This window comes from Amyelois transitella, chromosome 4, assembly GCF_032362555.1.
Source record: "Amyelois transitella isolate CPQ chromosome 4, ilAmyTran1.1, whole genome shotgun sequence".
Classification (NCBI taxonomy): domain Eukaryota; kingdom Metazoa; phylum Arthropoda; class Insecta; order Lepidoptera; family Pyralidae; genus Amyelois; species Amyelois transitella.
In genome coordinates, this window is record NC_083507.1 from 5,852,067 (window position 1) to 5,866,003 (window position 13,937).

At 34.8% G+C, this 13,937-nt stretch overlaps 1 protein-coding gene across 1 annotated transcript in view; it reads left to right on the forward strand.

Annotated features, from left to right (window-relative positions):
* The first annotated feature begins 7,779 nt into the window (after nucleotides 1-7,779).
* LOC106138730 (mucin-2) overlaps nucleotides 7,780-13,937 on the forward strand; it is a 42,717-nt gene continuing 36,559 nt past the window's right edge. The window contains exon 1 of the mRNA XM_060954586.1: nucleotides 7,780-8,116. The gene's annotated coding sequence lies outside the window, so the exon portion shown is untranslated. The remainder of the gene's footprint in view (nucleotides 8,117-13,937) is intronic.

A 13,937-nucleotide genomic window follows, 5' to 3' on the forward strand; every position in this document is an offset into this window, starting at 1 on the left:
TAGTAGACTGATATTGAATGCATTCAGCATGAAAATCATCACGCAGCATATAAAAAAAATCCTTATTGCTTAAGATTTTTTGAGGGTGCAATTTATACCAGTATCTAAGTATACTTTTTTTTTATTAATTATGTATGTAATTTCTTTAATTCGAAACAATAATAGCTGAGTCGTATCACATCCTTAAAAAAATGTGGTTTTCAGTTACATAATTCCAGTGCGGAATTGGAGCGTCTACATCTAAAGTTTTTATACTTTTATTCGTCCATTTTATGGGAGATCATACCAAGACTACATACATACAAAATCCTGGATTCATCATTGAAAAGTTTCTGATTTATTCTTTTTTGTTTATATTTTACTTAGTAGTCTTAATACTGTTACTAGGCTCACTGATATTTAAGATAAAATAATAAACCGACCGAAGGAAATATACACAATCTATCACACTAACCCAACAAAAATAAATGTACCGATATTATCATTAGTCTCAGTGGAGTAGTTTTTTACTTTAAAAAAATAACATATAATCACATCTCTATCCCTTGCAAGGCAGACAGAGATATCCGTTATTATAAGACTGAAAGGCCACGCTCAGCCGTTTGGCTCAATGATAGAATTTACATTTTGTTTTCAATTACCATGATTAAGACTATGGAATGACAAAAACTACTATGGAACGGTTAAGACTATAGAATGGCATAGGTATGATCAACATGCATTTACATTCTTAAATAAATTATTCTATAATTATTTTTCAATTAATCAGAAATTAATCATTATTACAACAAACTAAAACTACTTGAAAAAAATAGTATACCCTAACTAAATCGTACACCCCTGCATAGCATCAACTTGTGGGAGTGTACTCAGAAGGCTGGCAGGATTACATACATACTATCAACTCTTTATCCCATACGGGGTAGACCTCAGGGTTAGGCAGAGCCTATTGTGTCAAAAAGACTGAAAGGCATAGTATTCGCACATTGTTTATAACAGGCTTGGTCCGTGCACCGCTGCCATAAGTTTTCGCCTATAAAATACATGCAGACAATAAAATTCAGGTTACTAGAGCTCTTGGTGCAATACTAAATATCAGAGACCTTGGTAATGCCCTTATACTTTCGCTCGGCCTCGGTGAGGGTCGCGCATTCGCACCTGTGCCAATAATGAACCAAGTTAAAATAAGATTGGACTTATTGATACGAGAACATTCAACTCGAATTGATGATGAACTATTAGTTTGTGTAGGATGAGTTGTAGAAAAAGAGTTAATATTTTTTTTTATCATTGTCTAATACTTTGGGAATATTGTTGTAATTTATAATTACACAAGCAGCTATAAACCTAATGCGAATAAGACATCATTCGAATGATACATTTATTTTTTGCATAATTAACCTTACGCGATAATCTGGCAGAGAAAAAAAATAACATAATGTTTGCCGGCTGCTGCGGTCCCGGGCTTGAAAACCTTCATTATTTGAATCTAAATTATAGGATCATTACGCCATGCAGGTGGGCGTGGCCTTTCAGTCTTTGCAAGACTATTCACTCTGTCTGGTCCGTAAGTACTCTATCACTACGGCTTCGATATGGTTCCTTTGTAGAACCCCGATGAGACACGTGCATCTTAAAGTCTGTGAATAGCCGCACTGATCCAACCTCATCAATCGATCATGAGCAGGTCGGGTCCTCTCGACCCTGCTCGTAGAGTGTCCTTGGATTCCAAGTACGGTAAGAGAAAAATATGTCTATTTACATACACCAAGCGATGTTTGTTTATTTATCTGGGTGAAATTGGAACCCTTATCACGATTGAGATGGCATATTGGCGTTATTGCTGACATATCCATTAGAGGTTTTAATTCAGACCTTCTCATCCGTATCTGCTTTAATTGAGGTGGCTTAATTAAATTGTATAAGTACCAGGTGCATGCATATTTAATGTATAATTAACATCAAATTTGATCAATTAATATCTCTTTGTCCTTTGACAGACTAATTACCGACTTTTTTATATTTTCGGCAAAAATCCAATTCAGCCTGTTTTAGATATGTTTATGGTAGAATTACCCCGCCTTGGTAAACTAACTCGTGGATTACAAGATTTCTTTGACGGTAATTCCAAACTAAAATTCTCCTATAAGACTATTCTCCTTAGAAGAAGCTAATATAGCTATTTCAAATAACATGCACCTGTTATTTGGTATAAAGTAATTGAAACACATTCAGACTGCAAGGTTAGTTTAGTACTCAATGCCGGTTCCGTATCCACAATATTTCGACATTGTGTATAAAAGAACTCGGCCTTTTTGTACCATAACCGGAAACGATATACATGCTACATGTACAATTGACTTGAACTCATGTAGTGATAAATATTTTTTACATTGAATTAATTTAATTATTACTATTATAATTTATTACTGACCCTAGGGGTTTTATATACAATAGCTTGACTCCAGGGAGTCCATGATGTAACAGTAACTAACGTCAGAAGGGTGATAATATTTAGCTCTGCAGACAATCAATATACGGGAGCACGCACAGTATTACATATTTGTTATTAAATGATGTATGTATGTAAATTTGTTGCCCGATATTAATGGGGACTCTGTTATTGTTGGTGCTGAACTCGCCCCCAGATTCGTAATGCTCCTGTGAGTATCCCCAAAGCACTATGTTTTTATTTTTTTTAAACTTCATCATAATGCTTATATATAAAAAACTATGATTTTTACAAAATAATATGCCTATATCTTCTACAAGTGCAATTCAAAAAGGCTATTGATTTCTAATTCTGAATCGTTATTCCCACACTTACTATTACTTTGTTCTGAGAAAAGTATGTATGAGTATTCAGTACTTTATAAATGTTTTGTCAGTATTCCATCGCTCACAATATGCCATAACAAATGAGCAAAAAGCAAGTGACGAAACTAAAAGGAAACAGATTTAAACAGATATGCACGAGGATATCTCCCACGGAATAAATGATGTGAAAATTCCAGACAATGGAACAGAGTAGCCGAATATCTAGTGCAATGCGGAATTCCAAATGCTCTTTCGCATACATCGACGCAGCAAAATAGAAGTTGATTTTTTAAAGGCGCAATGGACATCGAACAATGCTTAGGAACTTGCGAAAGATAGATCACACGGCTCATTATAAAACAAAGATTTTTTTATACAAGGCGAAATTGCCAGCGTATATACCATTATTTTTTTATTTTATATCAATTACCAATAATATGATTCGATCTTTTCATGGTTCCAGGTTTACTCTCAGTTGTTATACCTTAGACCTGAACTCCACTTAAATTTTGGATGAACGAAGGAAGCAAAGGCAAAGATGAACGTACATCGATCAAATCGGAAACGTCCTTACAAAAGGTCAGGCAAAACCGTTGTTTTAGCTCGTTAGCTTGAATGAAAAGAATTATGATACGAATGAAGCGAAACAAGAACACGTGGATCGTGACAAGTGGCAGAATGTAGTATGTGTGCGTATGTCCTTCCCTCCGTGTAAAAAGCGTGATTCAGTGTATGTTTATTTATCATATACCCATAAAAGGCAGATATGTAATTTATATTTTTAAGATTTACTGAAAATACGCATACGTCGTAAATTTATTTGCATACCTCGTGGTGCCAATTTGGTGTCAATAACTTGACAAACGATATTTATTTATATTAGTTTGCAAATTGGAGGACACATTTGTTTGCATTACTATTTTAAGCAGTGCTATTTGGCTTGCAATCCAAATATTAAGGCTTCAAAGCTAGTTAATGAATTTAATATACAGCCTAGTTAATTCCGACTAACCAGCTTACTAGCTACATATATGCTGGTTTAGTGCTAAACATGTCATAAGATGCTTAGGTTTTTTAGGATAATTATCTTAGTTTCTAGTATATATTAACATGTTAGAATAATGCCTCTTTATAACTAAACTACACGAAAGTAACGAAATGGGAAAGCAGAATCAATTTAATTATAGAGCAAACAAAATCGCGCCTTGATTTTATTTACGCAAATAATTAAATATACTTCATCATTAAATCGTTAAGCTTGTTACCTACTAAATTTATATACAAAAATGGAAAGTCATTTTAAACTAATATAAAAATTACCATGATTTGAATTTTTTTGACATTGAATTGAAAGTCTTTATTAATTTAGATCGCGGCATGGGCTGAAATTCAAAATCGATGCTTGTACTAAATAGCAATTGAGTTTTGTTCGATTCATCGACAACTAATAGTTACAACATAATTATCACTATAGTATAATTAACTTAATGACATATGTTTACTGCTATAATTATAATAATGTTCACGTAATGACGTTACCAAACAAGCACCAATTTGTGTCAGGTGTCGATCTGATGTTAGAAGCAGCCTGTTTTTGTTTGGGTCTTCGTCTGGACAAATCCACAAATCAACACAGATCGATAAATCAACTAGATCTAAAATATTATTTGGAAATCCAGGAACCAAGAATGCGAAATTTTAATGTATAAAATAAAACACAGACAGACTTATTGAAAATACTTACAACACACAGCCCAAACCACTGAGTTTAAAGATTTGGGTTTCTTACCTTCTTTTATATGGAGGAAATATGTCCGAATTACCTTATCATTGTTTCGCCAAAGCCTGCCAGTAAAGGCATGAAAAATCGAATAATATATTCTTAAGACAATTCATTAATATTTCTGACTGCGACCATGATATTCACATCGTTATACATATCCGAGCTTGCGTTTTTTTTTATCTAAGGCCTAGACAATGAAAATTCAGATAAACTTTTAACTAAGTAGTTGCAAACTTTTTAACAGGGGGTCGGTATCTGCCAATTTAGTTGAACCGCCGGCGCCACTTGTTTTCCGATGTGGCCAAACTAGCGGGAAAATTTTGGACATGCCGGAAAGTTGGAGACAGTTAGGCTAACTTTGTACATTATGTAGAGCTCAGGTCAACTATGGTCTATAGGGAAAGTGGTTCATTAACGTTGTTGAAATCTAGATTTATGGAGTTATTTAATTTGTGCCAAATCTGTTCCGGGTGGTCTTAAAATCAATAGTAGAATGTTTCATAATCGTAAAGACAGGGTGGATTGTGGATAAGTTGGACTTTATACACATAATGAACAGACATCTGCTCCCGTAAAAATATAGAAGACTGAAATGAGATCCTGAAGGTCTGGTATGTGTCTCACTATGGGTCAAATTTAAAGGCTTTTCAGTAGTGTTCCGAGTTTATTCGCTACAAATCCTCTCTTATAAACTTTTTCTATCAGTATAAATTTACTATGGGTAATCAAAATAAATCTAGATATTAATATATTTATATAGTGTAAAACTAATTTTCATATAGATAAAAGTACATTATGCAGAGGAACTAATTTCACACGATTAAAACTTCCTCGGAATGATTTTGGCTTAACTAGTTAACCCATCCCATCATTTTGGTCTTAATCTATAATTGAGCCAGGCTGGCACCCAAATAGGGATTCCGGTATGTGACTTATTTCAAATCCCCACTTTGGAATTCGGGCAAATAGAGATTAGTCATTGATTACCGCATACCAACTGAAATCACCGGTTGTTTGTATGTAGAATTAGAGGAGATTTACTTTAAAATAAATGAAGTTATTTTACAAAATCAATAATTATCTTAAACTATATTCTGCCCATGGATTTGCGTTGATTGAGTAAGGAACGAGAATCTTTTCCAAGAAAGAGAGAGAAACGAGCTTCATTTATTGGATACATTATAACTCTGTCATTATTATTACATTATAACTGTATTATTGTAACATTACTGATTTTATAAAAGACGATATTTGCCGCACGACTTTTACATTCCCGGGAACCACGCCCGTTTTTCGAATTGAAATGTCCTATGTTTTACTTTGTCACTATGATTTGATATTCTAGATCATTTTCATATATATTTCAGGACCCTGAATACAGTAAAAATATTTCAACATACATATGTATATATAAACAGCCTTTTTTTGTTTAAGCCATGTGTGTCTGCTGGTTATGTTAGAGACCCCTAAGATGTGATGTGTGAATCTTTAAACATTAAATTGGATCACTCTTCTCATGTTTACGGTAAATAACAACCAGCATAGCGTAGTAAACCATTGATTTGTGTACCTTTATTGTTATATCGTACGTCTCATGTTTACGCGTTTATGATGATAAATGAAACAGAAATCTGCACCATATTTCATGCACGTCACCGAACGTTTATGTTAAAAACGCCATGTCACTTTTTTCTGCATGAAAAGCATCATCACAAGTCAATGTCTCAAAATATTTGTCTTTGTCTACGTTTTCACGTTTTTTTTATATAATATGAGGGTGACGTTACATAATTTTATTTTAGTTTAAATTTTTTTATCCCTTTCTTTGATCGGTCCAATTAAATAAAATAAAGTTTTTGAACTTTATTTTTACAATAGCATGACGACGTTTTTTCATTTCAATAAACATTTTACTGGGAATATTAAATATACATACATACAAACATAAAATCACGCCTCTTTCCCGGAGGGGTAGGCAGAGACTACCTCTTTCCACTTGCCACGATCTCTGCATACTTCCTTCGCTTCATCCACACTCATAACTCTCTTCATGCAAGCTCGGCGGTTTTGGGTACTTTTGACCTGACCCTTTACCAGGACGTCCTTAATTTGATCAAGATACGTACGTCTAGGTCTCCCCCCTCCGACCTTTCCCTCCACACTCTCCTTGTATACCCTTTTCTATTCCTATAACTACATCTTCTTTCACATCACAACATTCTCTTATCACGCTGTTCCTTATCCGGTCACTCAATTTCACACCCATCATACTCCTTAACGCTCTCATTTCCACTGCACTTATTCTGCTTTCGTGCTTCTTTTGCCATACCCAACTTTCACTCCCATACATGTCGGGACCAACACGCCCCTATGCACAGCTAGTCGAGCCTTTTTGGATAGTTTCTGACTGCTCATAAAGGCATACAAAGCTCCATTCACCATGTTCCCCGCGTTCACTCTCCTTTCAATATCACTATCACACTTGCCATCTGATGTAATATTAAAAAAACCAAATATTAAACAAATAAAATTATTAGCTTTCTAGTAAGTATGAAAACTGCGAATGGATAAACGGACATACAGTAAATATTGTTTCCTTGTATGCTATATATTTATATATAGAGATAATAGAGTCCCATTAAATATAGAATTCTTAAGTCTAGAACTGAAACTGGAGATTTTTATGGCTGCATTAATGAGATCGTAAATAATCGCACATAACAAATTAATAAAGCAATTTTTGATATACCTTCCTACTGAAATATTTAAAATAGGCTTACACAATTATTTAAAAGAACTTGATGAGATGGGGTTTGAAATATTTTACCGCAACTCTACTTCTAAAAAAGCTCCGACAAACCTGTATGTAACCTTGTGAACAGTACTGTTTATCTACTCGTGTAACAATTAAACTGTTTTTATTTCCGTTTACCCACATGCTTGTGCAACGACTTGGCATACCTTTCAAATAATTCACAAAGGCACGGTCTCAAGTTAGAACTATCAAGTCTCAAATTCGGGTTTTCCTGAGGCTGCGATGTTTCCGTCTCTCTTCAACTTATTATATGTTGAACTTGTTGATGTTGCGTCTCTCTCTAACTTAGGAAGGCTTGCGCGGAAAGAGAATGTGGGTAACGAACGACCTTTTGCTGTTATGGGCAAGCAGTGCGGCCCGTGCGTTAGACGGGAGTGGTTCATTCGACTTCGCGAACACTACATCGCGACCATCTGACAGGCTGAAAAAAATTACGCAAATATTACGACATTCACACATTGATTAACAAGGACTGAAAATTACCGACAAACTGAGTGCTGCCCCCTCGTAGATAAAACTGTAAACCTCGACGCTCAGTGGACATAGTGTGACGGCGTGTTTGAATGTGCGATCCTATTGGACTTTGGTGATTTTATTTTATTATATATTGTTTTCTTAACCCGGCCCTGGTGTGCCCGGATTGTCCGCCTTTGTGTTTTGTTGTGATTTATTTTTGATTGGATTGTCACTTTATAATATTGGTGAGTACATTTGTCGCATGTTTACTCTTTATTCTCATAATTAATACGTTACCATATACATAGTGTAAGTCTTCATCTCTTACAGGGTAGTAAAAGCATTCAGAAGCTAACTATGCATGTTTGGTTATAATAATGTTATATTTAAAATAATTTATAATAGTTTCGATCATCATAATAAGAGCTATAATGTTTTTTCTACCAATTTTTTTTTATGTATAACGTATTTCATTAGCTTATATCCCCTGAACGCTTTCATAAGCTTGTATATTGTATATTATGGTGCACCAGTTTTCCTAACATGGGGACCATAAATTGCCAAAACTGTGTCTACGACTTAACGTTATGTTCCGTTTCTTCCACTACATCCTTCCTCTTAACGTAAGTCCCAGTTATATCCTCACCATTCTGTAGAGAAGCCCGGGGCCGGTGCTTTTATTGAGCATGGATCCTGGATTGGGTAAGTCAGGTATTAAAACTAAGCGACACGCATCTGATCTCCACATCCTTTACAGGGGAACCTAACACGTATTGGTTTCTCCACATGCAGGTGCCTGAATGTTCAGGTTTTATAACAAAGTTTTCCCTCACCATAGGAATAAATACATATGATGAATATCTAAAATCGAAAATGTATATATTTATTAAGTGACATTTCAAGATGGTTAACATCTTATTTTTTGCTGTACGTAAAGAAATTAACTATACGTATTACAGCACATAAACGTAAAACAACTGGAGCCCCTGTGGTGTATTTAATACCTAGGCAGGGGTCTTAGTTTTCACAGTCAAGACAGATTGTCAAAGAAAAACACACATATAATAGGTATAGAGATACATCATACAATATGTATGTACCTAATAGTATTTCTATGTAACATTGCAACAATGTGTGCCCAGCAACGAGATACGCCCTCAGAATTATTAAGACGCTTCCCAAATAAACTGCTTACATCTAATTTAGGAAAGAATGCTGATCATATTACTATTCTCAATTCACTTGTTAAATCAAAAATAAATCTAGTTAATGCCAGGGTTCCATTATAATTTGATTTATTGCTTTTCTTGAAGCAAACATGATTTAATCTTTGGCTAGTAAATTATTATTTTAGTTTCTCAATAATAATATTTCTTTGATCATATGTTCGTAACTAAATATACTATAAATAGAAGGCAGGTAAACCAATTTGTAGTTCTGCAAATTCTCTTGACAAACATCATTAGGAATTGAATGTTTATTCTCCGAATTTTAATTGATATCGTATTCAAGCACGTGTGAAAATTAATTGCTTTTCCATATATAAAGTTGTATGACGAAAAATCGTCCTTCATTATTTTAATCAATTAACTGGTTTAAACAACGAAAGCAACGAAATAATTTTCGCAATTACAATACGTGGAAAAGCTTTTATGTCCAAAAGAGTAATTTGTGTTTTGCTTCGTATATTTTCAAGTATATAATTTTGCTCCGACATTATATTTAATTTAAAAATACATTTTTTGAAATAAAAAATGTGTGTGTATTTATATGAGCTGAAGTCTTGTTAGCTATTATATTAGAGACATTATATTTAGTTTTAATTAAAATCTTGATCATTCTACTAGAAGAATACAAATATATTTTAATATCATTAACAAATCCGATGTGAATTGAATCATCATGTCGCAACTGATGCAGTTACTAAATCAAGTGGCCAAATCATTATCGTTCTTTTTGTCTAGTAAGATCCTTTTTGTAACAATCATTTTAATATCATCCACGTTGCGTAATGAAGATGGTCACGACTAGGTTAATCTTTGAGGTGTAAAAAGAAAACAGGTGACTGCATTTTACAAATTAATTTTGCATTGACGTAGGTACGGATCACTATCACTACATAATACAAAGCAAAGTCACTTTCCGCGTCTGTTCGTAGGTTTGTATGTATGATGTACGTATGTCTGCGTAAATCTTTAATAAACTACACACCGGATTTTGATGCAGGTTGTTTTAATGGATAGAGTGATTCAAGTAAGAGGAAGGTTAATGTATAAAAGCTATCCGTGCGAAACCGGAGCGGGTTGCTAGTCTTCTATAATGGGTTGATTGATAAAATTTGAATTGACTGCTGAAATATCTCTGGTCTTATTACCGTGGCATAATAGCAACCACTGTATTTGTAATATCTGCATATGCAACGAAACGCTGAACGTATTTCCACGAACAAATCCTGCATGTGTATATGTCACAGTATCAGCGGGTCCTGTATCCGGTTTCCTGTAAGGCCTAGACCGCCACCATTTTAGACACCTTCTTTTCCTTACACGTCTTCACCCTTAGTGCGACAAATCCTATGCATGTAAATCACTTGAAATCTAAGTGAGCCTATGCGCATTGCACGTATACAAGCGATAATCATGATGAGTTAAACCCATAATATCTAACCCTAATTTACCTTGGTATTCCTATAAAAATACATAACATGCCCTCGCTTATATATAGCGTAGACTGCCACCACTTGACGTACACCGTTTTATCTAGACGGGTTAGAAAGAGCCGATGGACTCGAAAAAAAAACATAATTCCACGATCATTTTATTTCTACCTATATTCCTGGTATTACACAAAAATAAAAACAGTACAGATGTTACGTCCTGTTTCGGCCCGCTGCAGTGATCGTGTTGTTCACGCTAAAGAAATATCAGGTTACGTACGAGTACGAATAAGTTCAAGTTTCTCTTGTAATTTTCCTGGGTAACAAATTGTGTTTGGCTTGGTTCCGTTCCGTCCTAAGTATTCCATTTGAAATATCTACTAATCGTGACCGAAAGTGCCCTTGTATCAAATTGGAATAAAAGTGTTCTATTTTGAAATCTTTCACGTTCTATCACAATAACGTCAATATTTTAAGAACATTATCTAGTGTCGATTGTACATAATAACAAAGTATAAATCGCATTAAAATTTACTGGAGAACTTTGTTCTGTGTGCCGTATGGTTCCCGAACTTTAGAATAGGACCACTCCATATCTTTCGCATGAATGTCGTAAAAGGTGACTAAGGGAAAATCTTATATCTTATTATCTTTGGATTCTTTTTAAGGGCGATGGGCTAGCAATCTGTCACTATTTGAATTTCAATTCCATCATTAAGCCATACAACTGAACGTGGTCTTCCAGTCTTTCCAAGACTGTCGGCTTTGTCTACCTCGCATGGGATATAGACGTGGCTATACGTATGAATGTATGTAACTGTTATCTTCAATTGATACCTATTCTTAAATAACTGTTAAAGTTACAAAGGACATGCTTACATTGAATGTGTGATAAAGCTGGTTTGTTTTTGAGAATTCACCAAACGGATGAGTCATTATTCGAAACTTAGAGGCCGACAGACGGTATCCGCCTTCGTAACCATCATCTGACAACTTTGGTGGTTACGCAATCCGAGAGAAGACTTGTAGTCTTATAAGCCAACTTCGAATCGGTTTAGCGAGATTATCAAATGTTGCGATGATTATAAACTCTATATCGAATGATCGCATTTGAAACTAATTGAAAAATGGTCTTGAACGGATTTTATGATTTAATCATAGATATGAGCTTAATAAAATTATGATTTAGCTTGTGTATTAAAAACAACAGATTGGAACAAATGCAATACTAAAAACTAAAGATTACTTATAGGAAAAATAAATAAAACACTAATTTATTTAAACAAGAGAATAAGTTGATCACCGAAACCTTGGTGTGCAGTTGAGTCAGTCATACATCTCATCGGATCCGCTACACCGGTGGATTAGTTTCATCTGTTAAGTCAATAGTTTCTAATCAAAATTGTTTTATTCGTTCAATTTGAAAAATTCGTTTATTGGATTCTTGAGACTGTTGTTTCGTCATTGTACACTTAGGAAAAAACCTCACGTATCGTTAGAGTGGGATCTGTGATGGGAAAAACGTGAGGTGTAGAGAATACTTTAAAAACAATGCACTCGCTCGTAAACGTGCACAGTTTCTTAAAACAAAAAGGACATTACTAAAATTTGCTGTTAGAAATATTAAAAATGTATTAAATACAGCGGATTCTCTTTTTTAGTTGTCGCGAAAAAATTTATGTTGTTAGTTACAATATCTCCTACATTTTACATCTTAGATCAAAACATAAAATGACAGACATTATCAAATAGGTATATATGAATTTCCTTTGTTGATTCGACTCACAGAAATATATTAAATATGATTTACTGTCGTAGCCTCTTTTTATATTATAAAGTATTTACATAAATGGTATTCATATTAATATTTCACATGGAATTAGGAACTTAAAAATCAAATCTCACATAACAGCGGCATGAGCAAAGTGACGTGAAATGGCGGCATTATCTGGGATCCTAGTATACCGGTTTGGCTAAAATGACTGGTCTATTAATTTATCATTAGGCCTGTCCTGTTATAATGTAGTGTGACATGGCAAGTTTTTGAGCGGCACAAGCAGGAGCTGCGTGTCACGGAAATGAACATGCTGTGCTGGATGCAAGAAGTTGCGTAGAGGCCGCGTGAGGAACCCTCTTATGCGCGGCAACCTTCGTGTCCGTGACATATTAGACTAAATGCAAGAGAGCCGCCTGGCCACGTCTTGCAGAAGCGTGCCGACTATTTGGATAACAGATGTATGTCTATATCTATACCTTCGCCGAATCCAGTTAGAAGAGGCGGGCCGAAGAGTTTCTGGCTTGACGTCGTGAAAGATGATATGAGTGCCAATGGTCTTAAAATTGAAGGTGCTGCGAATCGGACAAAATGGAAGGAAATATGTCGGAAAGCGGATTACAGACCCCGAAGTATTGTAGAAGAGGTTGTAACTGAGGACACGCAAAGATGAGAAAGAAAGAAAGAAAAATAAAAAATACTTGAGATGTACTCAAGTACTTTTTTGATGTTCATCGTATTGTGAGGCTATGAGTAGTAGATGCTATTATGTTTTGTCCAATATGATCAAAATATAGCATTTTAAAGTCATAGACATACGATTTCACCTCTACACAAGTCATAACTCTGGAGCCGTCGGAATCAATTAGTTGGCAAATGGGTCTACTATGGAATATTATGAGGTGTCTAATACATCATATTTCTTGTCACGTATTGGGTTACCGTTCCATTGTTACGTGAGCTACTTTCAGTGAATAGAGCGCAGGACTCTGCTGTGAGTGGAATATGATTAATTATTTCGTACGCATAAATATTAGCACAGTTCGATTGTAGTCCCGTTTTGGTAACCTATTTTCTAACAGCCGAGACTAACTATGTGAGCTAATAATGTATGCAATCGATTGTCAGGACTGAGAGAGTTTAGTAGCCACTTCACATTTCGTCAATGAAGCATAACAAAAAGTATTAATTAAAACACGCTACAGAGTTTGCGATGGTATGGTTGAGAATGCATTAAGTTTAATATTTGATACGATCTATAACTAAGGGATAAACTTGACTTAATGCATTCTTAAACCTATATACACCTAGTTTTTAACGTAAAAAAGGAAAATTCTTATATCAGCTTTAATCATAACACTAAATTTAAACTTGAATTTGTCGTAATCGGGAAAAAGACAAATAAAAATAAACTTGACAATTCATTTTAAGTTTTTGCTTTTACGAGGCCTCAAGCGATGACATTGGCTGGGTTCCAAGCCGCCTTGCCAAGGTTCAAAGACACAAATTTTTTTTACGCGAGCAATAATGCTATCACCCTTCTTGAGATAAGCAATAAACGCCACTTGAAAGCGAAGCTCATTTATTTGCGGAAGGCATTGCATTGGACTTGTTTTTAATTTCCTACCGAGGATTG